Here is a 25127-nt window from a genome sequence, read left to right on the forward strand (position 1 = left end):
GAGGGGGCGGCGGGGAGCGCGCGCCTCGTCGGGGCCCGTGCCCGCGTGCGGCCGGGCGGGCGGGCTTCCTCGCGCTGCCCGGACGGCCCCGTGGCGAGGGGGGCCCTGAGGCGCCGGGGCGTGCGCCGGGGCGCGTGTGCATGCGTGCGCACGTGGAGCGGGTGCAGGAGAAAGGGCTTCCCCGGGCCGCGCATCGCTGGCGCGGGGCAGCGAGCGGGGGAGGGGGCTGCTGGCTGGGGGAGCCGCGCGAGGGGCGAGCCCAGGGGTACGTGGGGATGCGGACAGCTGTGCAGGGTGGGGTGCGAGGACTGCGCGGCGTCCTGGCGGGCCGGGCCGGGCCGGGCGGGGGCTTGCGCGCCCCTCGAGCCTCGCGCCGGTGCCTCGCCGCGGAGACGCCGTGGGAGGACCCTCCGTCCGCTGCGGCCTGGCGGGTCCTTTACGTCCTGGCTGCCGATGCGCTCTCGCCGCCGCCTCCGTGGGGTGGGACTGTTGGGGAAGATACCCAGAAAGACAGCAGGTCTGGGGCGGACGGTGCAGAGAACTTTCTAAACGCTGGACAAAGGAGAGCAGCTGTAATGCTCCTCTAGGGGCTTAGGGACTAGTCACTTGGACTTCTAGTTTGTGTGTGTGTGTGTGTGTGGGGTGCTTTCTGCAGGGGTTTGAGGCGAGTTCTTCTGGATGCCCCGTGCTTGAGCTAATTTCCTTGAAGCCTGTGCTTTCCTCTGACCTGATGTACTTCTGAAGGCTGGTCTGCAGAGAAGAGGTCTGTGGGCCCTTCTGAGTCCTGCACAGCTGGAGTGGGAAAGGGAGCCATCGATTGCTCTCTCATAACGCAGGAGTTGGTTCTCGCTTGGATAGCTTTCCTACGCAAACTCCTAACACATTCTCACACACGCAGTACCATACAGATGCGGCACAAACTCTCTTCCTGAGTTTGAGACATACAGAACAATGAACGCAAGGAGATTTTCTCCGCACCAATCCCAGTCTGCAGATGGCCATGTTGCGGTACTTTTGTAATGAAAGGTTTTGTGGCGTGCACTTCCTGATTCCCAGCAGCGTATTAATTACTGCAAATAGGCATTGTTTGGTTTCTCCAGATGCTTGGTGGGGAACGCTGGTTGGCAGGGTGGGATGTATAAGCAGTGGGGGGGGGCACACGCCTACTTTGTAGGGAGGGGGTTATCTTTGTAGCTGGCTTGGTGCCACTGCTTTTCTAGTGTGGAGCTTCTCTGTTGATTGCTGTAGAATGTAAGGCTCAGTGAGTCTTGGCAGCACATTTAATCTCAATAGCTGAAAGTCTGTGCCTGTACAACAGGCAAGTGAAGTTGCTTTATCAAATGAAGAAGGCGTGAAAACTGGCTGTGAAGCAAAGCCCATTGCATGGAAAACTCACCCACTGTACAAACTAGTTCTGCTCAGTACATTCCAGTAAAGCTTTAGCTGTTTTTGGACAAACGAGAAGGATGAGGGATCAGTGGACTTGAAACAAAAACATTTAGTAGCAGAACCCTGCTCTTTTCAGCTCTCTGTTCTAGGCAAACCTCTGTGTAACCTGGGCTGTGAAGTTTCCTTTTTCCTTTTTAACATGACACAGTATTGGGCAACACAAGGGATCTGTCAAAATCTAGTTACTAAGGAATGGATTATTCTAGCGAGCACTGTGAAAATGTAACACGACTTCAAATACTGGGAAGCTGGAGCTGTGGCAAAGCTGTTTATCTCAGCAGTTTCAGGTAGAAAAACTGATGTTAAGTTGCTAACAGCAGACAGTTGTTTACTTGGAATGGTGTCATGCTGAAAACCAGGGGAGGGGGGAATCTCAGCTGTGCTGCTCTGGTTTCTGGAACTCCCTATTTAATATAAAATCGTGAATTCTAACTAGATTGGGATAGATTCATTTTGTGCTGCTTGTTTGCCCTGTATTAGAAGCGTGGAAAGAAATGCGCTGCGTTGTTGTTGTTTTTTTAATAGTAGTTGAAAATGAGCAAATGAAGGGCACTTGGCTGCAATTTGAATTTTAGGTCTCTTTCCAAATATTTATTATGGGATACTTGTACTCACTTCTAAGAACAGATGCAGCCTCTTCTAGCACAGTTGTTGTTGTGGCATGGTGAATAATAAACCGTTTTAATCCCTCTTTCTCATTAACCTGAAGTATTGAGTTTAGAGGTCTGTTTGGCTCTGAATTATGGTCTCTGCTCTCCACCCCAATAGTGTTTTGTAGATGTGTTCAGGTCATGTCATGCTATGTTCTATTAAAAGCTAGTTTTGGTTCTTTGTGGTTTTGCTGCTGCTTTTTACATGCTGTACTTACTATTTTTAGGTTTTAAAGTAGTTTATTAGCTGCTTTGAGTTAGCATGAGGTGCACAGAATTTTATCAATAAGTAAATTAAACCTAATAAATGATGCGCTTTAATTAGCTCATGAAAGTGTCAGCCACCAGTGTTGATCAAATTAAAGCCAAAAATGAACTTTAGTGGAGTAGGTGACGCATCTGTTGTATATCGGCTAGATCGTAGCAACACATGCTTTAAAGCAGAGAGGTACTAGGACCAGAAAGCTGCCCTACAAAATCTGAGGGGGAGGGGGAGGGTTTGGGGCTGAGCTGCAACCAGCGATGGAGCTCCTGTGGCTGGCAGGCTGCTATTTTACTCATGACACTTTCTCAGTCTCTTCTCAGCCCCCTTTCAAAGATGCTTAATCATTCAGAAGCGCCACAAATAGCACATGCTACTCCCCCCCCCCCGCCCCACAAGAATAGGCTCATTAGCAAGAAATCAGCACAAAACAGCTTGAACAGCTGTTCAGTGTTCTAAAAAATAGATAAAAATAAATAATATTTGTATAATATTATGCTGTTACTAGTGCCTGAAAATGACGAACTCCAAGTAGCAAGGTCTTGAATGAGATAATCACATCCATAGAGGCTTAGAAATAACTTTGAATGATTTGTGGTTTGGAGGTGTTAATGTTTCATAACTGTTTCTTGTGACAATTGCTGACTTATGGATATAGTAAAATTGCTTGTTTACTCAGTTTTTAAATAGTTAATTTCCTTTAAATAATGACAGTACTGGAAGTAACTTTAAAATATGATAGTGATAAAACTGAGGAGAATTTATTTTCTAAGATATTAAAGGAAATAATGCTGGAGCTTTTGTTTGACTGAAATGATTTTCTGCCTTTCATTAGCTACCTTAAATACTGACCTGTGATTGTATAGGGGCAGTACCTATATCTAATTTTGCAGAAACATTTTTCATTTAACTGTTCTGATGTGGCATGTTTAATTTTAGCAGAGATGGGAATCAAGTCTTATATGTGTAGGTTAAAGAATAAAAATAAATGTCTTATAGTACCATCCTCAGCATCTTATTTGATTATGTACTTGTCCCATTATGCAGTGCAGCTTAAATATGATCACATGTAGAAACATAGAATCAGAGCGAGTCAGAAGGAACCTCCCGGGCCATCTAGTCTGACCCCCGGCTCCAGTCGGCTCCGCTCACGACATGCCCGATATTTGATTCCCCATCCTCATGCACAAAACACTGGTTTAAAGTCAATGAATTGCATCAACCTGTAGTTTTCTACTGTAGTACAAATAAATGTTTGAAACAGACTGTTTTGTTTTGGTGCTTTTAAAAAAGCTGGGATGCTGGCAGTGGCCCTAGTACATTGACATTGTTCTGATCCTTTGGGGCTGCTTAAATATTTAGGTGACACAGTCTTTACAAACTGCAGTACCACTCGATATCCATTACCAGTATTCTGTCATCTTCAAATAATCAATTTTTACAGAAGATGCAGTATATTAAATGGGCATTTGAGAAGCTTAGCCTTTGGATTGACTTTGTTCCTCTGGCATCATACTCTGATGCAGAGCTCATGTATTTCAAAGAGATTTAGAATTTGCCTTCCAGATCCTGTAGCCCAGCTAAAATGGTAACTGCTGTACCTCGGATGGCTCTGGTGCATGCTACTCAATGTCTTGTACTCAGAAGGTAGCATCTCAACCAAAAAATGAACTAAAGTGGTGAACTCTGAGTGCAAGAACTGTGACATGCATCTTGTGCAGCAGAATATCTGCACGTTTGTGTCCTGGCTGCTAGTAACGACATCCATATACAGCGTCCTTCTGTAGCAGTACCAAATGAGTGCCGCAGGATCATTTCTACGTTGCTGGTAATATCTGTTTTTTTTTTCTTCCTGTTATTTTATGGGATGACTGAGTAGGAACAGGAAAAGGAAATGGTCTTAATCTCTGTCTTCAGTCCTGAAGTGTCACAGAGTCACAGTATGATGTGAAAAGTCTGTGTTCAGATTTTGCTCCTGGTGGCTGATTGGGGTTTTTTCACCCCCTGTACAGAGTTACCTTGTTCGGTTCCATTCAATACAGACCGTTATGGCCGCCTGTGGTGCTGAAGTTGGATATAAGTAGGCAGAGATGGGATGGTAATCAATGAGGGGATGAGAACAAGACCAAAGGAGGGTGCCAGACTTGCTTTCCTGTGCTCAAGTGTTCATTAAGACATTGGGGTGTACAAGTTTAATTCTGGCTCTTGGATTTTATCCCCTTCACATCATCAGGCTTGCCTGCAGTCTGTGTGTTCCACGCCACCTGCAAGTTACTGCACATATTTGAAGTTAATAGAAAAGATAACCAGGTGTATGAAGGTTTCACTGGAAACAAGGCTGAGATCATCCAGAAATGATGTTCCCAGTCACTATGTTTGGGCTGAACGCTGGGCAGTGAAGGAGGTTGACTGGAAGAAAATGGATGTCTTCGAAATGTGGTGCTGGAAGAGAGCTTTGAAATTAGCCAGGGCTGACAGAAAGATAAACAAGCGGGTCCTTCTGAAATCAAAGCAGAAATTTCCCTGGACGCAAAAATGTCAAAATGGAGGCTGTTGTACCTTGGACACATCATGATAAGGCAAGATTCCCTGGAGAAGACAGTCATACTAGGCAAGCTGAAGGCAGAAAACTAAGAGATAGGTGGGCTCCATAAAGGAAGCCACAGCTTTGTGATTATAAGAACTGAACAGAGTTGTGAAGGAGGGTACTCAGTCATAGGGTTGCCAGAAGTTGGAAATGACCGGATGACACACAACAACAAGTAGCCTGAAATTCCTCAACTGAACCCTGGCTTAGATTTACCAGTTAGCTTGGCATCAGGGTAGATAAAAATCAATGATATTTTTAAAAATTAAAAATCAGATTTCTTTATTTAAATTGGATTTTAAATAATTGTATGGATAAAGTTTTCTATTGAAGATACACTCTAGTCCAAAGGTTATTATAAGGATTAGATTTTAATTATGTAGCATGAAGCTGTATATCCATGCAGTGTTTAAATTTTGGGGTAAAGGGATTCTGTTAATCCATTTACAATGCCATGCTCTTCCAGAGGTTTCTGTAAGATTATTGGTCAATTTTTCTATCTAGATTATCACAGATGCTTGGTTTTACTGTTCTCAAAACTGTGTCTACAGAGCTCACATGCCTTTTTGACACCGCAAAAGTGTTATGAAATAAACATAGAGTTGAGAAAAAGTCCTTAATCCCATTGTTCCTTTGCAAATTTATGTACACAGAATCAACCCCTTACTTCTTAAGTGCTAAGCCGCAAAAAAATAATGAATAAAAGAAAATTATCAAGGGTGGAATAGATCTGCACAAGAAGCTAAGTGGGAGGAGGGAGGGGCGAGCAGGAAAAATGAAACGAACCCTTTCGTGCAGAATACGCTACAAGTCTTTGGGTGTTTTTGTGTATAACCTGAGGTTTCTCATATTCTTTCCCTGGAGGGGAAAACCTATAATGGCAGCATGCTGAAATATCCCCCCTGTTTGGCACTGACCTGCCATCAGTTCAATGTAATATGCACAGAGAGAGAACCTGATCATATTGGGGATTTCTTTTCTACGGGGTTTCAATGCTGGAATCTTTAGCCAGTAGTAGAGAAGCATAAAAAGGATAGGCCGGTGTTATGTGCTCTTCCATTGTAAAGCTGGATCAAAAGCTTTGTGCTTTTAATCAGTGTTTGAATTACAGGACTTTCGGAATAAAACCCTCCACCTAGGCCTGATACCGAAATGGGGCGTTCAGTATGTAATGGCCATATGTACTCAAAACGGTGATTTCTTTGTCTGCCATGTTCCCATTACTCTGGTTTAGGAAGGCTTCTAAACTGACTTGGGGAATGACAAAGAATTGCCAGGGTCATCTCTGTCCCTTTTGTGGGGGAACAGTCATATTCAACTGAATTCAGTTCAGTAGAATTGAATATTCAGTATTCAATCTATCAAGTCTAGCACCCTGTCATTCATTTGCCTGCTTCAGAATTTTGTGGCTGTGAATGCCAGTGGTATGGGAACATGACGTCCTGTCTTTCCAAATGAGAAATAATCACTACTTCAGTCTCATCTGTCTGAAGAAGGACAAATAATTGTTCATCTTGGTAGTGTAAGATTGAATATTTTGTCAGCACTACATGAAATAGGCCTGAGGTTAGCTTGCTTGACACAGAAATGTGAATTCCTTGCTAAATGCTTGGCTGTTAAATGCTCTGAGTTCCATCTAACTCAGAAACCCACTGAAATTCATGCATTGGATTTGTACCTGTACTTGTAACTGATGCTTATCAGATTGTGGGCATTTTTATCCATTTATTTTTAGAACCCCTGTAGTAATTAACAAAATGTACTACTTGGATGCATGAGTGGTCAGGTCATTTATGAGAAAGAGAAATTAGAAGTGGTATCCAGTTTCTCTCCTTGCTGGCTGTTTTCTTTGTACTTCCAGGTTGTAATACCTGACATGAAGGGGTGGGGGGGGGGGCAAAGGCCCCTTTCCCTTCTCTTTTAGAGCAATTTACTGTTGAGCGTGTGAAGTGGGAGTGATTCCGGTAGCTAGAGATCAGAGAGGGGAGCTTTGTATGACACTTGGGAATAGAAAGGGTGTCAACGCATAATTAAATTATTCTGGGGAGCAGAAGTGCAGGTTTAATGGTAGTATAAGTATCTCAGCAGATGGCAACTCCCTGTTTTTGCTATTGTGGGAAACTTCATATAATTTTAGCGTATACGTTAACAGTTCCACTGGTTGCTGTGTGTCAGATGGTACCACAAACCACTGCATGTTGAGACGTGGGGTGTACTTTTCTCCTTGGTGCACAAGAAAAAGAGGAGCTGTGGCACAAAGTTGGGCATTCAGATGCTTTAAATAAATAATAAATATATTGCTAGTGGTGTGGCTTATTGTTCTGTGCTGTCACTACTTGAATGGGAGGGTTCTTTTGCAGGTGCTCTTTTGCTTCCGCGAATCCGATTCCTTGATCCAGAAGGGATCAAAGGGGCATCCAGCCAGTTTCCCTTTGGAGGCAGGACTGCCTGCTCAACAGACCTGCATCTCCAGCACACTGTGGCATTGCCTACTGTGCCATAACCAGAGTGGTCATAATTTTTTTCGTGTCTTACCGTCCTGAGACCCAGGTGGAGGACAGGATAGAAATGCTTTTAATAGATAAATAATACTGTGGAAAGGACCTTTTTTTAGCTGTGGTGGGTTCAGGCCTTAGGCTTAAGCTCTCCATAAGTAATGCAGCTTTTTCAAAGATGCTGAGCAGCTCCTTCCCTTCTCGGTCTTTTTGTTTTTTGCCTGCCAGCAGTGATGGTATATTCTCTTTACTACCTATTTGGGTGTTTAGAAAGAGCGCTGCCTTCCCCCCAGAAGAACCTTTTTCTCAAATTACTTGATTAAAGAAAGCAACACTTGCATTTGTTGGTCTGAAGATAGATGGGAATTGTAAACCTCTTTCTTCCTACTCTGAGGAAACACAGCTTCAGATTCTGCTCAGAGATAGATTCATGTGCATTGTATTTCAGGCATTGCATGAAAATGTGCTTTCAACAGTAGTGTGGCTCTTAAGAGATATCTTTTAAAAAAGTAATAAATGTAGTTGAGCAGACAAAATTTAAAGGTTTGGGTATTTTTATTTCCCCAAGCAGGCCTGAGTTTGCTCTTACGTTACTCCTTGAACCCGCGTAGGAATCTGTGCTTAGAAAGGAAAATATGGTGTCCATAATGTGGTGCCACTTTTGCCATTTTCTTTTAGTGTGAAATGATAGGAATATTTCTCGACATGCTCACAGACTGAAGGCTTTATGCATGCCTACTCAGGAGTAAGTTGAACTGAGTTCTGCAAGACTTACTCTCAGCCGTGTATAAGCATCCAACCCCAGTCCGCCACTCGCTCCATTTGTTTTACCTTGTTTCAAGTAAAATGGCCAGCATTTTACCCTGCTCTGTTTGTATGCAAGAAATAAATATGAAATGATACAGTTGATAAAACATTATTTTCGTAGTTCACTCATCTTGAATTGTAATTTTCAAGGACTCTGGATTTTAACTTATTTTTGCCTCTGGGCAGAAAATGTCAGTATTGTTGTTAAGCAATTTTGACAGTTTTATAAGTTCTGTAGCCCTGAGGCTAGGCTTTCGAGGTCCCAGCTTCACTGGAATTTGCGGTTGTCCCTGGCCCTTTGGAAAATGCAATGTGGAGCAGTTAAGTTGCAAATAGCTTTCAAATTGTTTTGGTAATGTTAGCATGTTCAGTTGCTGCTTGATAAAATTGTGGCTAGGTGGGTTGGACCTTTGCTGGCCCTTTGTTATTGCTTGAACAATCCACAGTGTGCCCAGCAGACGATCAGGCTTGCTATGGGTCTCCCCCCCCCCCCAATTTTCCTCTCTTATCTTCCTGCAGGTATCCCAGGAGATGCTCCGGCTGGGCCTTTTTGTCTTGGTCATGGACCCTTTTTTCCTTGGCTTCTTCCCCTTTCCCCTTTTTCTCTGCAAGGATTGTGAAATGTGATCTCCAGACTGTCAGCAATAAAAGCCTCTCAAAATGTCCAAGTGGTAAATTGGAAGAACTTTCCCTGCTTCTCCACCTTTTTAAACAAGTGTTCACATTTTCACACCCTGTTTGTTTGTTTGTTTCTTTGTTTGTTTTGTTAGAATTGTGCACCTGTAGTGGTGTGCAGTTCCATTGGCCTGAAAATGAGAAGCCCTCATCTCATTTCAGACGATATTCTGGAGGTTCCTGCAGTCAAAATGCAGCAGGACACTGACGAAGAGTCTCCAAATAAGTTTTTTTTTTAAACTTTGCTTTGACTAAGCTGTCAAAGGGCAAGCTAAGACCACACAAAGTTGCAAGTGATCATGAACTGGGTAAGGCAACATATTTTCTCCCTTTGCATTGAGATTCTCAGGGTTTTGAGTGTCCTCCCCCAGGTCACAGGGCACCTCAACTGTTCCAGCCATTCCTGAGGCTCTAGGAAGGTTTAAAAGTGCACCTGCCTTTTTGCTAACACCTTCTTGTGACAGCTGCTAGAAGTAGGAGTTGCTGTGAAAACAAGGATTTAGGCCAGGCCAAACGAGATAGCCTGGACAGGGACGAATACAAGAATTTCAAGCTACCTTGCTTAGCCGAGCTCAAACCCCATGTTTTGGAGCAGTGTCGTAAAAATGCTGTTCAAGATTCTGGTCTCGGAACCTGAATAAGGTTTTGCAGGCCACTTCGCGACACCCTGCTGCTTTGCTTTTTCGAACAGTGATTTTCATCAAAAGAACTTTTATACATGTATGTATAGACCACCTGTAACGGTTGAGGCCTTTACTTTAACAAGAGGGGCAATGTGCCCCACCCCCTTCTAAAGGCATGACGGGCACATCCCCTTCTGCAGCTCGCCCGACAGCTCCAACGGGTTCAGACATTCACACGGCCTGGGCTCCTGGTCTAGTTGCTTTGTGTCTGGCAGGGTTGCACAGCACATGCTTAATCTCTGGTTTGTTCACTCCCTTATCTGCTAGTTACACAATATGGTTGCAAAGGAAGCAGGGCGCCAGGCTTGTGCGTTCAGTATACTCCTCACTGTGATTTACTGAGCGCCTTTCCATACAATAATTTCAAGGTACCTACCAGGAAAGGGCAAAGGTAGCTGCTCTTTCAGCAGAATGAAATGTCATGTTAAAATATGCAGTGTGCCACTGTCTGAAAGTGCTATTCATCCAGTGATTTCTAATGATATCAAATAACACCCATAGAGCATTCTGCTCATTTGAGTGGTAAAGTAGCTATAAAGCTTGTTATAGGCTTTTTCTTCATTTGTAGTTCGGAACAACATTTTCTAGAATACCGGGTGGGGGGGGGGGTGAAAAGTTCCCGGCCCAACACACTTTTGTTTTGTTTTGTGTCTTTTGGTTTTGTTTTGTTTTGTTTGTTTGGTTTGGTTTTGTTTTTGTGTTCTCCTTTCATTCTGGTTTTGTCTATTTAGTTTCCATTTTGTTTGTTTTGTTCGCTTTGCCTTTGTTTTGGTTTTGTCTTGTTCATTTTGCTGCATTCCTGGTCAGGCTGAGAACTTTGCAGCGCCTCTTTAATGGGTGTGTTTGATCCTTTTAACTCTTCCCCAAACATAACTTGTTTGAAGGATAATTTGGCTAAGGATGCCTGTTATTATTTGACAAGAGACTCGGTAGGTTTTTCTTCCCCTGCTTTGTACTGTTGTGGTTTCCTGTGGTGGGAAAGGAGGGAGAATTCACCAGAGGCTGTAGTGGTGTGACAAAAAAATGCAAGGAGTGAGGTTGCCTCCCCCTTTCCGGAGTGTGCAGTCCTTTCCTGGCTTAAGCAGTCTGAACTTGCTTCATAATCTGGGATTTGATTAACCTGTCTTGCCACACACGTCCTTGGATGTCTTCCCCAAGCTTAATTCTTCAACTAACATTCCTTCAGTTTTCCATTATTAAGTCTCTGTTCTAGGGTTCATTTTTCTTAACCATTCCCATCCCTCTCTCTTGGTTTGCACACAGTGCCCGATCGTGGCTTGTTGTTGCATGACAGGGACCTTGGGGGTTTACATTGTACCTCTGCCCCTGCCCACTCCAAAGAGTTTCTTCCTAGTAAGCACAAAGCATTGACCAATACACCTTACCATTGATTGCCATCCTGATTTGGAAGGCAAGCAGAAACCAACTTGTTAGCTCAGGTGTAACAGTAAATTATGGCCATGCTTACCTGAGAGTAGCTAATTGAATTGGAGTGTGATGAGGGAAGGGATGGTATGCAAGACCAAGGCTTCCCACGAGGACATTTTCTTAGAGTCCATATTTTTGTGGAATTCTATTCTGGACATCTCCTGCGTGGGGTTTTAATCCTAGATGAATTGGCTGCTTCCCCCTTTCCAGGGTAACTAACCATTCTCAAATGGCTAGTGACAGTGGGCTTGATTGCCAGTAAGACTATATGCAAATTCACCCATGTAATGTAAGTAAATGTCCTGTAAGTAACGCAGTCCTTGCAAGATTACAATAAAAGTCACATGTTAGCACCAGGTCATGTTGGCTGTTTTCAGGCCAGATTTTTAAAAGGGAAATAAGTCATTTTCTGGAGACTTACAGTCCCCCAGGACATTTTGAAGCTGCACTGCCACCTTCTTGGTATTAAGTAACTGTAGTCTGGTTCTATTCTGGTTCAAGTGGAGGGAATTTTATTAATACAAATCCATCTCATCATAAAATGATCCTCAGTTCTTAACATATCTGACCCCATTCTCTCTGTAGCACTGGCTCATCCATGCAGTACAAACCTTTAGGATTGCTTGATTAGTTGGCCCTTTTCTTGGAGGGAATAACCTTTTACTGCTTTGGGCAGCATGGCAACCTAATATCCTACATTTGATCCATTTCTTCATATAATTGATGCTAATGTGCATTATGAAATAAGGTCATAATGGAAGTGAATATGTCACAGCTGAAGCTGTTGTGTTTCGGTTACGTGATGAGAAGGCAAGCCTGACTGGAGAAGACAATCATGTGCTAGGGGAAGTTGAAGTCAGAAGAAGAGGAAACCGAAATAGGAGATGTATTCTTTAAAGGAAACCACAGCCTTGAGTTTTCAAGAACTAAGCAGGACTGTCAAGGACGGGGCATTTTGGAGGGGATGTGTTTACTGGGTCATTGCAAGTTAGGGAAGAGTGGGCGGCATGTAGCAACAACGATAAAGGGCATTTGCAGAAGTGGGAGGGGGAGAGTTGGGAGTTTGGCGTCACCACTGCAGAGGGGATGAGAAAGGGACTGGGAATGTACAAGGTAAGCCAGTGCAGAGATGACCTGGCGGCAGTTCTCCGGCTATCCAGATGATGTGCGACAGCCGCACCCGTTGCCTCCGTGTGGCAGGTCACCATGGCACAGAGCTAGCAGCCCATGTCTCGGTAGACTGACTTGCATTGCACTGGCAGCTCACTACCGCCCCCCCCCCCCAGGCAATATCTGCTTGTGTTGCAAGTATTGGCCTCCCACTTCTGGGAGTGAGGCCTTCCTTCCCTGAGACAGCCTTCTCCAGCCTTTCCCTGCAGATGTTTCGGACTATAACTCCCAGGGTTTTTGGCAGGTGGCCCTTCTGATTTTGGTTGACGGGAACTGGAGTCCAAAATGCAAAGCCACCAGGCTGAGGAAGCCTCCCTGAGTCGCTTAGTGGCAGCAGCGGAACTCTCGCCCTGGGGAGTGAGGTGCCGCTGCACCTGGAGGCCTCGTCCCCCTGTTTCTTCCTTCTCCAGGTTTGTTCCCTTGGCTTCTACATGCCTCCGGGAGCCAGGCACTGGCTGCACTGAGCAGTCGTTTATTATTTCTCCGTAAGTTGTACAGAGAGTCACAAATGTGACGCTCTGTACAACTTACCAGGTAGCACCCCCACCCCCTTCCTGGATTCATAGCCATTTTTCTTAACCGGTAAGCAGCTCTTCGGAAGGGAGGGAGAGCAACCTGCCCTGGTGGCTAAACGTACCTGTCTGGGTCCCTCCTTATCGCCCTGCTGCTCTCCACTTGCTTGTAGAGCTGGGCTGCACTTCAGAAGCTGGGCCTGACCTTTCTCCCAGCTTGGCCCTCAAACTTCCCAGCTGAACTCCCATGTAAAGCCCACGCTTTGCTCCTGCTGCTCATTTGCTCAGACTGAACTCCCTAAGATGGGCGGCCCACCTACGGAGCTCTGTCGCCAGGGGCCCCTCCCCTAAGCTGAACTGGGGGCCCCTCAAGCTGCAGAAGCCTGACCCACCAGACTCCGAAAGGGCAGCTGCGCCAGTGCGGCTTCCGCGGTCATTGCAGCTGCTTCATCCGAGGAGGCAGCAGGCCCGGATTTCACGTAATGACCTGAACTAGCCGATTGATTCTTCAGCTGCAGACTTCTTGTTTTAAACATACCCTTGCCCTTTTGGTAGGGGAGAATCCCTGGGTGACAGGAGGGTCAGAAGGGTGGGGAAGGGACGGCGTTGCATCCTTGTCAAAACAGGTAAGCCCAACACTGGAGAACTTTCCCCAGGAGTGCAGTAGAAGATAGAATCTCATTCACCTGTTTAATTAGCTCTGGGAGGATGTTGGGCTTCATATGTAGGGTTGTGGCCAGTGTTCTCCTTAGAGCAGACCTGTTCATTTCATGGGCCTGCTCTAAGGCTAGCAGAACATCAGTACCTTAGACTTTCAGTGTACCTTAAGGCATTGTGCCTTCTATTGTTTCCGGTTGCCTGGATCCTCCGAGAGACAGCCAGGACTTGGCGCCAGTGTGGCTGGCTGCACAGAGGGCTCTGTCTTTGCCTCAAGGCTTGTGAGCGCTGGAGTCGGAAGGTGCTCCTAAAGGCAGGTGCACTTCATGGTGCTCGGCCCCAGCTTGCATCTCTGGTAAATGCATCTCGCCGTCTTGCTGGCCGGCAGCTTCCTGCGCCTGTCCTTGTGCCCCCCCCTCCGCCGGTGAGAGCAACGCTGGATTGGGGGGCAGGCGCCGGCTTAACTCGCCGTCGCGGCCTGGGGCCAGCAGCCGAAGGGCGACGGCCTAAGGGCCGTCGCCGCCATTCGTGGGCTGGCGAGAGACTTTGTTGGTGGGTGGAATTTTATATCGGGGGGGTAGATGTTGAGTTTATATTGTTTTAATGTTTTTATTGTATTTTAATCTGTTTTTATGGAGTCGTCTCTGGCCACATCGATGGATGAATTACCTGGGGAGCGCGTGGGCGCCACCATTGGGGTGGTCGTGGGCAATGGACGTTACAGCGGTGGGGGTTTAATGTGTCTACATAGAAGAAGGAGGGAAAGATGGCTGACACCTGTCCCTCCTTCTGGTTTTACCCCCAGAGGGTTCCAGGTAGTCTTGTCAACCGCCCCTCGGGCCTGACGGTGCTGTTGCTTAATGCCAGGTCAGTCCACAATAAATCGTCCCTCATCCACGACCTGATTGTGGATGAGGGGGCCGACCTGGCTTGCATAACAGAGTCCTGGGCAGGAGTGGGGGCGATGTCGCCCTCTCTCAAATGTGCCTGCCTGGGTATCTGGTTCAGCACTGTCCACGCCTGGAGGGGAGGGGAGGGGGGTTGCTTTGGTTTACCGAGCCTCCATCTCCCTCACGGGGCTTCCAGTCCCTTCGAGGCCAGGGCTAGAGTGCCTCTACTTGGTGTTGGGCGACCAAGACAGATTGGGGATTTTGTTGGTGTACTGTGCACCCTTCTGCCCAACAGACTCCCTGCCTGAGCTGACGGAGATCGTCTCAGACCTGGTGTTGAAAACCCCCAGGATGTTGGTCCTGGGGGACTTCAATCTCCATGCCGAGACGGTGCTGACCGGGGCGGCTCAGGACTTCATGGCCTCCATGACGGCCATGGGGCTATCTCAACATGTCATAGGCCCGACCCATGAACGTGGACACACTCTGGACCTGGTTTTTTCAACGGGGCAGGAAGAGGGTGGTCTGAGGGTGAGGAATTTATGTCTGACACCCCTGTCATGGTCAGATCACTTCCTCGTGAGGTTTGTGCTCAAGAACGGCCTTTCCCTCTGTAAGGGTGTGGACCCGATTGTGTGGGTTCGCCCCCGGATCCGGATGGATCCGGATGGATTCCTGAAGGCCCTGGGAGAGTTTCCGGCTGACAAGACTGGTGCTCCTGTCAAGGCTCTGGTCGAACTATGGAATGGGGAAATGACCAGGGCTATTGACACGATCGCTCCTAAGTGTCCTCTCCCGCCGGGCAGAGCCCATTCATCCCCTTGGTATACACCTGAATTATGGGCGATGAAGCGGGTCGGGAGACGTCTAGAGTGTAGGTGGAGGAAATCATGGGATGAATTTGACTGAACACACTACGGCGGTGAGGGCGGCAAAAAAGAAATTCTTCTCCGTTTCCATTGCCTCTTCACAAAGCTGTCCAGCGGAGCTTTTTCGGGTGGTACAAGGGCTGGTTCATCCTGGCCCTAAGAAAGATCCGGTTCCACCCTCGAAGGCCCGTGTCACTGGATCCAGAGATGGCCACTAATTATAGACCAGTGGCCAACATCCCGTTTCTGGGCAAGGTGTTGGAGCGAGTGGTGGCGGGACAACTCCAAGCACTCTTGGATGAAACTGATTATCTGGTCCCATTTCAGTCTGGCTTCAGACCCGGGTATGGTACTGAATCTGCCTTGGTCGCCCTGTACGATGACTTGTGCCGGGAGAGAGATGGGGGAGTGCGTCCCTGTTGGTTCTCCTGGACCTCTCAGCAGCTTTCGATACCATCGACCATGGTATCCTTCTGGATAGGCTTGCAGGATTGGGGGTTGGAGGCACTGCTTTGCAGTGGTTCCGCTCCTATCTCAACGGCCGATTTCAGAAGGTGGTGCTGGGGGACTATGGCTCTGCGCCATGGCAGTTATGCCATGGAGTACCGCAGGGGTCCATTTTGTCCCCTTTGCTGTTTAACATCTACATGAAACCGCTGGGAGAGGTCATCCGGAGGTGTGGGCTGCGGAATCATCAGTACGCTGATGATACCCAGCTCTACCTCTCGTTTTCCACCAATCCAGGTGAGGCAGTGGCTGTGCTGAACCGGTGCCTGGCCGAGGTAATGGGCTGGATGAGGGCCAATAAACTGAAGCTCAATCCAGACAAGACGGAGGTCCTGTTGGTTCGCGCTTCGGGGAAGGGGACCTGAACCTAGTCCTGAATGGGGTTGCACTCCCTCTTAGCGACAAGGTCCGCAGCTTGGGAGTGCTCCTCGACCCAGAGCTTTCACTGGAAGCTCGGGTGACAGCAGTGGCGAGGAGTGCTTTCCTTCAGCTTCGGCTGATCCATCAGCTGCGCCCCTGCCTGGAGTATGACTGCCTGGCGACAGTGACACGCATTGGTGACTTCCCGCCTTGACTTCTGTAATGCACTCTACGTGGGGCTATCCTTGAAGACGGTCCGGATACTTCAATTGGTTCAAAATAGAGCTGCCAGGCTGCTGACGGGGATTGGGCGTTATGTTCACATGACTCCAGTTCTCCGTCAGCTTCACTGGCTCCCCATTGAAGTCCGGGCCCAATTCAAGGTGTTGGTTATGACCTATAAAGCCCTTAATGGCTTGAGTCCTGGTTACCTGAAGGAGTGCTTGTATGCCTGTCCGCCCCTTGAGATCAGTGGGAGAGGCCCTTCTCTGAGAACCCTCCGTGAAGGAAATTAGGAGGGTAAGTACTCGGAGGAGGGCTTTCACTGCGGTGGCGCCCGATCTATAGAATGCGCTCCCCAGAGAGGTCTGCCTGGTGCCGTCGTTATTTGTTTTTCGGCGCCAGGCGAAGACCTTTTTATTTAAATGTCATTTTAATTGTTAATATTATTTATTTATTTTATATCTCTGGCCAGGTCGTCTCAAATTATATTGTTTTTATATTGTGATTATTTATTTATTGTTGTGAGCCGCCCCGAGGCTTCGGCGAATGGGGCGGCATAGAAGCTTCCTAAATAAACAAATAAATAATAAATGCAACAGGTGCTTTGAGTGCCTGGTGGTGCTTTCATCCTTTCTCGCTGCTGCAGCGGCCCCTGTGGTTGCCTTGGCACGGAGGTGGCACATGACGCCCAGCTTTCTCTGTCTCTGGAGCAGGAAGGCAGCAGGGGAAATGGCAGGAAGTACCTAATTACTCCCTGGGCATGTAATAAAATCCTGCTACCAAAGAAGGTTTTATCTGCTGACCTTCACAAAACCTTTTGTATTTGTTTTGTGAAATCCAAGAGAACTTTATTGGTCCTTCAGGCCTCACCATTTGTTGGCTTTGACTGGGCACAGGGCCTGCCACCCTGGGGCAACCATAAGGAATCTGATGCTTCCGGATGAGGAAACCAGACCTCTGCTTTCTAACATACAGTATTCAAAATAGAACTCTGTTTTTGTTTTATCATGTAGAGGACAGTCTGTGTGGGTATAAACAAAACTTAGAAGTAGCAAACCACCTTTTTCAGAAATAACAGCTTGCAACTTTAGCGGATTCGTTTTTGATTGTAGATCTAACACGTACTATGTACCCATATTGCTATGTTTTATTTGGAATGCCACATCCATTTTTGTTCATCCTTTTTCCAGTAAGGGGGCAAGCACCGAAAAAAAGAGTAAAGTATGGTACACTGGGCATCCATGACAGAACTTCCTGAAGTTTTCATTTAAAGAAAGCAAAGCAACCCTAGAACATTAGAGTTGCAAGGGGCCGAGGGGCCGACCCCCTGCTCAGTGCAGGACTCCCAGTTCAACCATCCCTCCCAGATGGCTGTCCAGTTGCACCTCGAATGCCTCCAGTGTGGGAGAGCCCACCTCCTCCCTAGGGCATTGGCTCCATTGTCGGACCGCTCTAACAGTCAAGAAGTTTTTCCTGGTACCTCGACGGAATCCGGCACTGTGTTCGATGAAGGTAACATTCGATTAGAATGTGTTGGCAGGAAGGTGTTGCTGTCTCTCCCTTCATGAGTTCTGCACGAGCCAAAATCTTAGACTACTTGTGTTGCAGGGTGTAAACACGGCTGTGGGGCAAAACAGAAGCTGCAGTGTATGTCCCTTTCTGAAAACCAGAAAATTGTAAGGGAGGAAAGAAAGGATGAAATCCCTTCTTCCGGCACCCTTATTCAATAAAAGTGGCAGCCTCGTGACTGCAAGATGAAAGGGGGGGGAAAGGTGACGGTTTTGATCATGAGTCACCTATATAACATGTAGATTGCCTCTTAGTGGTACCGTTTTGCATCTTGTATTTATTCACAGAGTCATAATTTTGTACATGCGTTTTATAATAATGGGTCTTAAGTACAGCTTTTCCCACCCGCTCTTTGAACACTTTGTTCTTAGTAGAACACTGAGTGCTTCTTAGTATACTGCCTGTGAGCTTTGGAGTTGTCAGTGCTTGTTAGAAAACCAGAACAATTACTTTCTTAGTGTCGCCTGTGTCTAATGTACTTTCTAAAAGATGTCAAATCACCTACCCTCACAGGAATCATAATTTGTTGGTCAAATTCCAAATTTCTCTGTGCAGTCTCTGATGTAAGCGCCCCGTTCAGAGGTCTCATTTTGTGTATGTACACAGTTAAAGGGACCCAGCACTCCTTGTTAGACCCCGCTCTTCCTACCCCCACCTGCTGCCCTCCTTACCTCTTTCTGGAAATGCCTTGCATGTACCTTGGTGGCAGATGCTGCTGTCTTCAGAATTACTTTCAGCCCAGTTGTGTTTGCTGGAACGGTTATATGACGACACTGTGGTATACCATCGGGGGATGCCTGACCCAGTAAGGAGGGGCTCAGCACTGACTTGTGTTTTGTAAAAGAGACAGTTGTGTTGCCCCAAGCATGAACGGGGGTTTTCTAAAGTGATAAGAACTTTAGAGAAGCCCCCATCTGCTTCACAGGACTGAGAAAAAGATTGCCCAGATTGTGCAGGTACAGCCGTGATTTTAATAATAAAACTCAGTTACACCTAAATATTACAAAAATAGCAGATTGGATTTATGAGCCATTGAATTCCAAGTTTCGCTGGCACAACTACTTAGAATGTTGCGGCTTCGTAGGTTCTACCAGTTAAGGGTTACATGGGCTTTGGCGTTTCCGTTTGCAGCTATAAGGGCTGGAAGCCTTTCCGAAATGAAAGCTGATGAAATATTTAGCGCTGTGCTGGTAATGCCTTCTATAGTTTTTGCCGCTATATTTAATTTAAAAGGGAAAATGCTTTTGAAAAAAATTTAAAGTTGAAGAAGATTTTGGAGAAATCCCCATGATTTGAATGTGGGTTTCTTGCGTTGGTCTGAGGTGATCAAAATTATGCCCTTGAGTCTGGTCCGGCATTGCACAATTATCTCTGTTGGCAGGTTAGAGCCTCATTGGGCAGAACATTATGAGCAAATTCCTCTCATAATCCTTTTTTCAAACCATGAGGCACAGATTGGCCAGGAGCAGAGAGAGATAAATAACACACAGTCTCCCTGTCTGTTTATCCCTGGCCATCTTGCAGTCATTAAGTGAGCAAGCACTGAGAAACTGTTGTGAAACTCTCCTCCTTCTGGAGAATTTTAGAAAAATGGGCTTCCAGTGTCTCTGCTCACAATAGGGTGGGCTACCTTGAGAAGTCATATGTGTGCATTCCTAGAAATAATAGGCATGCTTCCTACTTTATGGCCTGTTTCAGTTCAGTGGCCTTTGTATGTCCTTGTACAGAACCACGGAGTATACTCAGATATTGTTATGTTCTCCACCTCCTAATGGGTGGAACAGGGTTTATTTTCAAGGGCAGGGTTTGAAACCACAAATACAAAATAGCATTTGTGAACTTTCTTAGTAAAACATTTGGGAATAATTGATCTAGGGGATTACTGCAAAGTTTAAGATGCAAGCCATGTGATGGAAAAGTTTCATGCCCAGTAGCTTTGGATGTTTTTTTCTTTTTGTTTCTGAGTTCAAAGGGGGAAAATCTTCCAAGCCCTCTAATCAAAATTTATCTTTGTTTTCTAATCTACAAGAGTGCATGTTACGACAGTCCCTAAAGCAAGAAATGGTGGTGTCTTAGTTAATACTTTGGTAATGCACAGAATCTTTTCAGATATCTCAGGAATGCAAACAGTGTTGTTTAGGGTAACTTTAAAACACTTTCAGGAAGGCTGAGAAATTTCTTTTCCTAGCAAACTTTCTGCAACTTTTTAAAAGGGGACCATTAAGCTGCATGGAGACATATGGGGAAAACCTCATCTGTTGAATTTACCCTTTTCAAAAGCATGGGAAGTTCAGGAGAAAGTATCCGTCATATCCTTTAAGTTCTCTTGGGCAGCCGAATGATGGCTTGGGTATTAACCTGAGCCCAGAAAGTTAGGCTGGGCTCTGTAAGTCAGCCATTATTTGAAGCAGCCTGTCAGTCTTCCCTTCCCCAAAATCCTCTTAACATGTGCAGAGGATGGGTGGAGGGGGTCGTATCGCTCCTGGTGCGACTTCCTTTGCTTTTCCTACGATGGGCTGAGGTTTGAGCAGGAAGAAGCTTCTCTTGCCATAAAGCTTAGTGTGCCATGAGATTCCAGTCTTGGGAGAGCTCTGCCTTGCTCCGCTTCCAGGCCAGGGGTGCTGTTTCTGGTCACCAACTTTGTGGAGGCTTGTTGGGACAACCCAGGTGACGTGGCACTTGTAACTCCAAAAACAAGACAAAACAACCCCAAAAATTAGTTCTGCTGCTAAGTAGGTGGTCGGAGTGAATCTTCTATTTGGCTCAGAAACATTGTGCATTGCATGTAACTGAATGCATGTTATACTTGTTTTCCAAAGCCCCAGAAATGCTTGTGGGAGGATAGCCACCCATATTTAGTGACAATTCGCTTAAAATGTGGGTGGGTAGAATATGGATTTTAGGCTGATCTCATGTTGACTGTGGTTGTCCTGTGCCCCTTGATGTTGACCGTGCAGATCCTGGCTGAAGACAGTGCTTGCTGTCTTCCTCTGGACCAGTGCAAATGAGGAACAGAGGAATCGAGGGGAGTTTATGTGGGGGCAGTGGAGGAAGTGCATTTATGGTGACGCCTCATGGAACGCATTCAGTGAGTCGACTCAGCTGAGAGGGGCAAGGATTAAAGCAAACATATTTGGGTAGCGGGAGGAGGCAGTTTTCCATTTAGGTCCCATGGCGCTTCAACAGATTGTGGGCAGTTCCATGGGAGCTGACTGCTTTGGACCCAAACGTTCACAGAGACCAGCACTGTCTACTCGGACTGGCAGCTGCTCTTCAGGGTCTCAGGATGTTTTCTACATCACCTGCTACTCTGTAATTTTTTACTTGAGTTGCCGGGGATCGGATCTGGGGTCTCAAGCATGTGCTCTGCCTCTGATCCGTGTGGTTCTGTGCTCCCTGGCGTTGGAACCTAGGGTGCGGAAAGCTGAACAAGGCACTTGTGAATGGCAAGCGGCTTAGTTAAGTATTCTGCCTCTGGAGGCTGTTCAGGCAGGCATAAGATCCAACTTTGTACTTCCCAGCCAAGGAGAGTGAAGGGACCACCGTGCTCTAGGCCAGGGGTCGGCAACCCGCGGCTCCGGAGCTGCACGTGGCTCTTGAATCCCTCTGTCGCTCAAAATGCGCATCACAGCCACCGATCTGCGACCCGCGCCGGCACAGCACAGCCCCTGATCTGTTTCATAAATGCAACACACTGTAGTTTTTTTTATACATAGCATGAAGGGTTATATGAAGCATGAAGGGTTAAACGATATATGCAGTGTTATTTTCATTTTAGAGGTCAAAAGGGTTCTGCGGCTCCTGGTGTTTTCTTTTTTGTGGGAAACGGGTCCAAATGGCTCTTTGAGTGTTAAAGGTTGCTGACCCCTGCATCTATTTTTCTATTTTTATCCTGCCTTTTTCCTACAAAGGGCTTTCCTACAAAGGGCCAATAAACTGAAGCTCAATCCAGACAAGACGGAGGTCCTGCTGGTAGGTGGTTCGAACTCTGGGTAGGTGACTTGACTCTTGTCCTGAATGGGGTTGCACTCCCTCTAAAGGACAGGGTCCGCAGCTTGGGAGTGCCCCTTGACCCGGAGCTGACTTTGGAAGCTCAAGTGTCGGTGGTGGTGAGGAGCACTTTCCATCAGCTTTGGTGGATCCATCAGCTGCGTCCCTACCTGGAGGACACCTGCCTAGCGACAGTGACGCATGCATTGGTTACTTCCCGGTTGGATTACTGCAACGCGCTCTACGTGGGGCTGCCCTTGAAGACGGTCTGGATACTTCAGATGGTGCAAAATAGAGCAGCCAGGTTCCTGATGAGGACTGGGCGTTATTCTCATATAACCCCAGTCCTCTACCAGCTTCATTGGCTTCCCATCGAGGTCTGGGCTCAATTCAAGGTGTTGGTAATTACTTATAAAGCCCTTAATGGCTTGGGACCCGGATACCTGAAGGAACGCCTGCGGCCATATTTGCCCTCCCGCCCCTTGAGATCGGCAGCAGAGGCCCTCCTCCAGGAGCCTTCCATAAGAGATATCAGGAAGCAAAGTACCCAGAGCAGGACCTTCTCTGCGGTGGCGCCCCATCTGTGGAATGCGCTCCCCAGAGAGGTCTGCCTGGCGCTATCATTATTTGTTTTTCAGCGCCAGGCCAAGACCTTTTTATTCAAACAGTATTTTAATAATCTTTAATATTTATAGTTTTAATTATGCAGCCGGTGTGTTTCCAAGTTTTAATTGTAATTCTATTTGTTTTATTTATTTGTTGTTGTGAGTCGTCCCGAGGCTGTGTAGCAATGGGGACGGCATAGAAAAACTTTAAATAAATAAATAAATAAATAAGGCAGCTTACAGGTCCTCCTCCATCTTATCCCCACAACAACAACCCTGTGAGGTAGGTTGGGCTGAGAGTCTGTGACTGGCCCAGAGTCACCCAGTTGGCTCCGTGGCTGAGCGGGGACTCGAACCCGGATCGCCTGAGTCCCAGTCCCAGCTCTTAACCACTACACCACACTCTCTCTAGGCTCAAGCTGAGAAAGGGGGCGATGAAGAAGTGCTGCCATTGCGTAGCTATTGGGCTAGCCAGGACCTCTCTTCTGCCTCTGATTCCCCCTCCCCTGGTGTTACCTTGAGTGCGCCTTTCCACCTCTCCAGTGCTCATATGATCATTTCTCTATTAAAGATTTTTATCCCCAACTCGGTTTGGCCTTCAGTGTCCGACACTACAATCTCTTCGGCTTTTTAAATGTTTCTTTGCCTGTTTGTCTGTGGGCCAATATAAGGGCTTTTCTAATACCGTGAAAGATGTTTGGAGTGGCTGTCGTGGTTCATCTATTTCTGCGGTGAAAGAACAACTCAGAACTTCTTCATGGATTATTTTTAAAAATATGGGTTTATGGATCTGTTTGAATCTATTTAGAAATAATTTCTAGAAAATGTAGGGTTGGAAAATGCAGCGGGTGGAAGAAGAGATGTGTGTGCACACCTGATTTGGATGTTGTCTTTAAAATTTAAAGGAAAGTAAACATTGATTAAACATTGTGTGTGTAGTTCTGTTAAGAAGAGGATGACAATATACATTTTACAATTAATTTCAAGGGATCGCCCAATAAGACCTGATTGTTGTCTTATTAAAGACCATTAATAAGAGCCAGAAGCCATATGCTTTATATATGTTCTATACTGAGGCAGGTAATATGGTGCCTTCCTCCTTTGACTTTTTAAAATAATTTTTCTTACCAGCAAATAGGATTGCTGGGATACAGGTTTCTGTTTGGGCTGAAAACTAGATTCAGATGAGTTGCTCGAAGTTTTGCGACTCAGACCTGACCTCTTTTTTAATTCTGTCTTTTGGACAGGTTATGTGGCCTTCCATTTGTCCCGTGGCACCCACTTTATCATGGCCAGGATGGCTTTTCAAATCTCCAAATGTGTTTGTGTCCAGAAAGGTTGCCTGCTGCATTCTGTGTAGTCGATCTTGAGCAGGATCGGACAAGCAGAAAGCAGTGCACCAAATGCCTGTGTTCCAGCTGCTTGTTTAGTTTATGAATCACGGCGTCTTTAGCAGTCAATTGCCCCAAGAATTCAAGTTTTGTGCGCTTTAACACTGTCTTTTTTTCACTGCCTCACTTGCTGCACTTGTACTCTCTTTATTTCTATCATTAATAAAGTTAATGAAAGAATAACCTGTATAAAGATTGAAATCTGTTTTTTTTTTAAACTGGTAGTTCAGCAGTGACCTCAATCAGCGTAACAGATTTCTGCTCAGTGTAAGCAACTAATTACAGTTATAATTAAAGCCTTTATACAGTCCTATAAACCTTCATTGCCATACAAAGTCCTGCAGGAAAGCTCTTGTATAAATAGCTTGATCTATTGAAGTGTTCCTCTTGTTGGTCATTCATAACATTTATAGTATTTGGTTTGTTTTTCAGAACTTAAAACCTGTTGCTGCAGCCTAGTAGGGAGGTCAGAGTCAATGGGGGTGGGTCAGTTGATTTAAAAACAAACACAAACACATGCATCCACACACACAACTTTAATTTTTAAAAAAAGATTTTAAATTTAAATCTCTTGTGGCTGGTAACTCAGCCAGAGTGTAAAACCGCAGACCCAGGAAGCAAATCGGGGTTTCTGTCCGACCCTTTGTGGTTCTCCAGTTCTCTTATCCCAACAACCCATCACGTGGCTTCCTGGACTGTGTGCATTTTGAAAGGTTGAAATTATTCTCCTGATACTCATTTACCAACAGTAAGAGTTTTAAATTCAAGGATGCTGCTGATTTTTAGCCAGCCCCTTGGCCCTCGCAATCGCAGTGCGGCTCCCCAGACTGTCTCTTAAGTGGAATTTGGCCCACAGACTGAAAGAAGCTTTGCATCGTTGAGCTAAGGTTTATGTGAGTCTTTACACCTTAGAGAGGGTAGAAAAACTAAGCAAATGCCAGGAAACACGAGGTGATTGGTGACTGGAGGAAGGGGCATGGCCTCCTGGGCAAGGTTGGGCCTTCAGGCCTGACATTCCCACCCGTACCGCAAGGACCTGTATCCAGACAGGTGTGTTTTAACTTTTTCAAACATGATCTGGGCCATAAGATGGCCAGGTTTGAGGATGAAACGAGATTTTCCAGGGAGGTTGAAAGAATGGATGGCGAAGAGCTCCAAATGAATCTTTTCCAGCCAGCAGAATGGGTATCAATGAGGGAAACCTAGCCCAATGTAAGCAAGCCATCAAGTAGTGAAAATTCCCAACTTCCGGTATAAGCTCAGTGCCCAGGAGCACCTTTTGTCAGAATGGACTGATTTACCACCTATGTCTCTGTCTGGACAGGCAGAGCCCGGCCATGGTTATCTGT

General features: G+C 46.3%; 1 protein-coding gene across 1 annotated transcript in view; it reads left to right on the top strand.

Annotated features, from left to right (window-relative positions):
* Nucleotides 1–25127, top strand: part of PELI2 (pellino E3 ubiquitin protein ligase family member 2) — a 103714-nt gene that overhangs the window by 443 nt on the left and 78144 nt on the right. The gene's annotated exons all lie outside the window — the stretch shown is intronic.

The sequence above is a fragment of the Varanus komodoensis genome, unplaced genomic scaffold (genome assembly GCF_004798865.1).
Source record: "Varanus komodoensis strain SLA01 unplaced genomic scaffold, ASM479886v1 scaffold3, whole genome shotgun sequence".
NCBI lineage: Eukaryota > Metazoa > Chordata > Lepidosauria > Squamata > Varanidae > Varanus > Varanus komodoensis.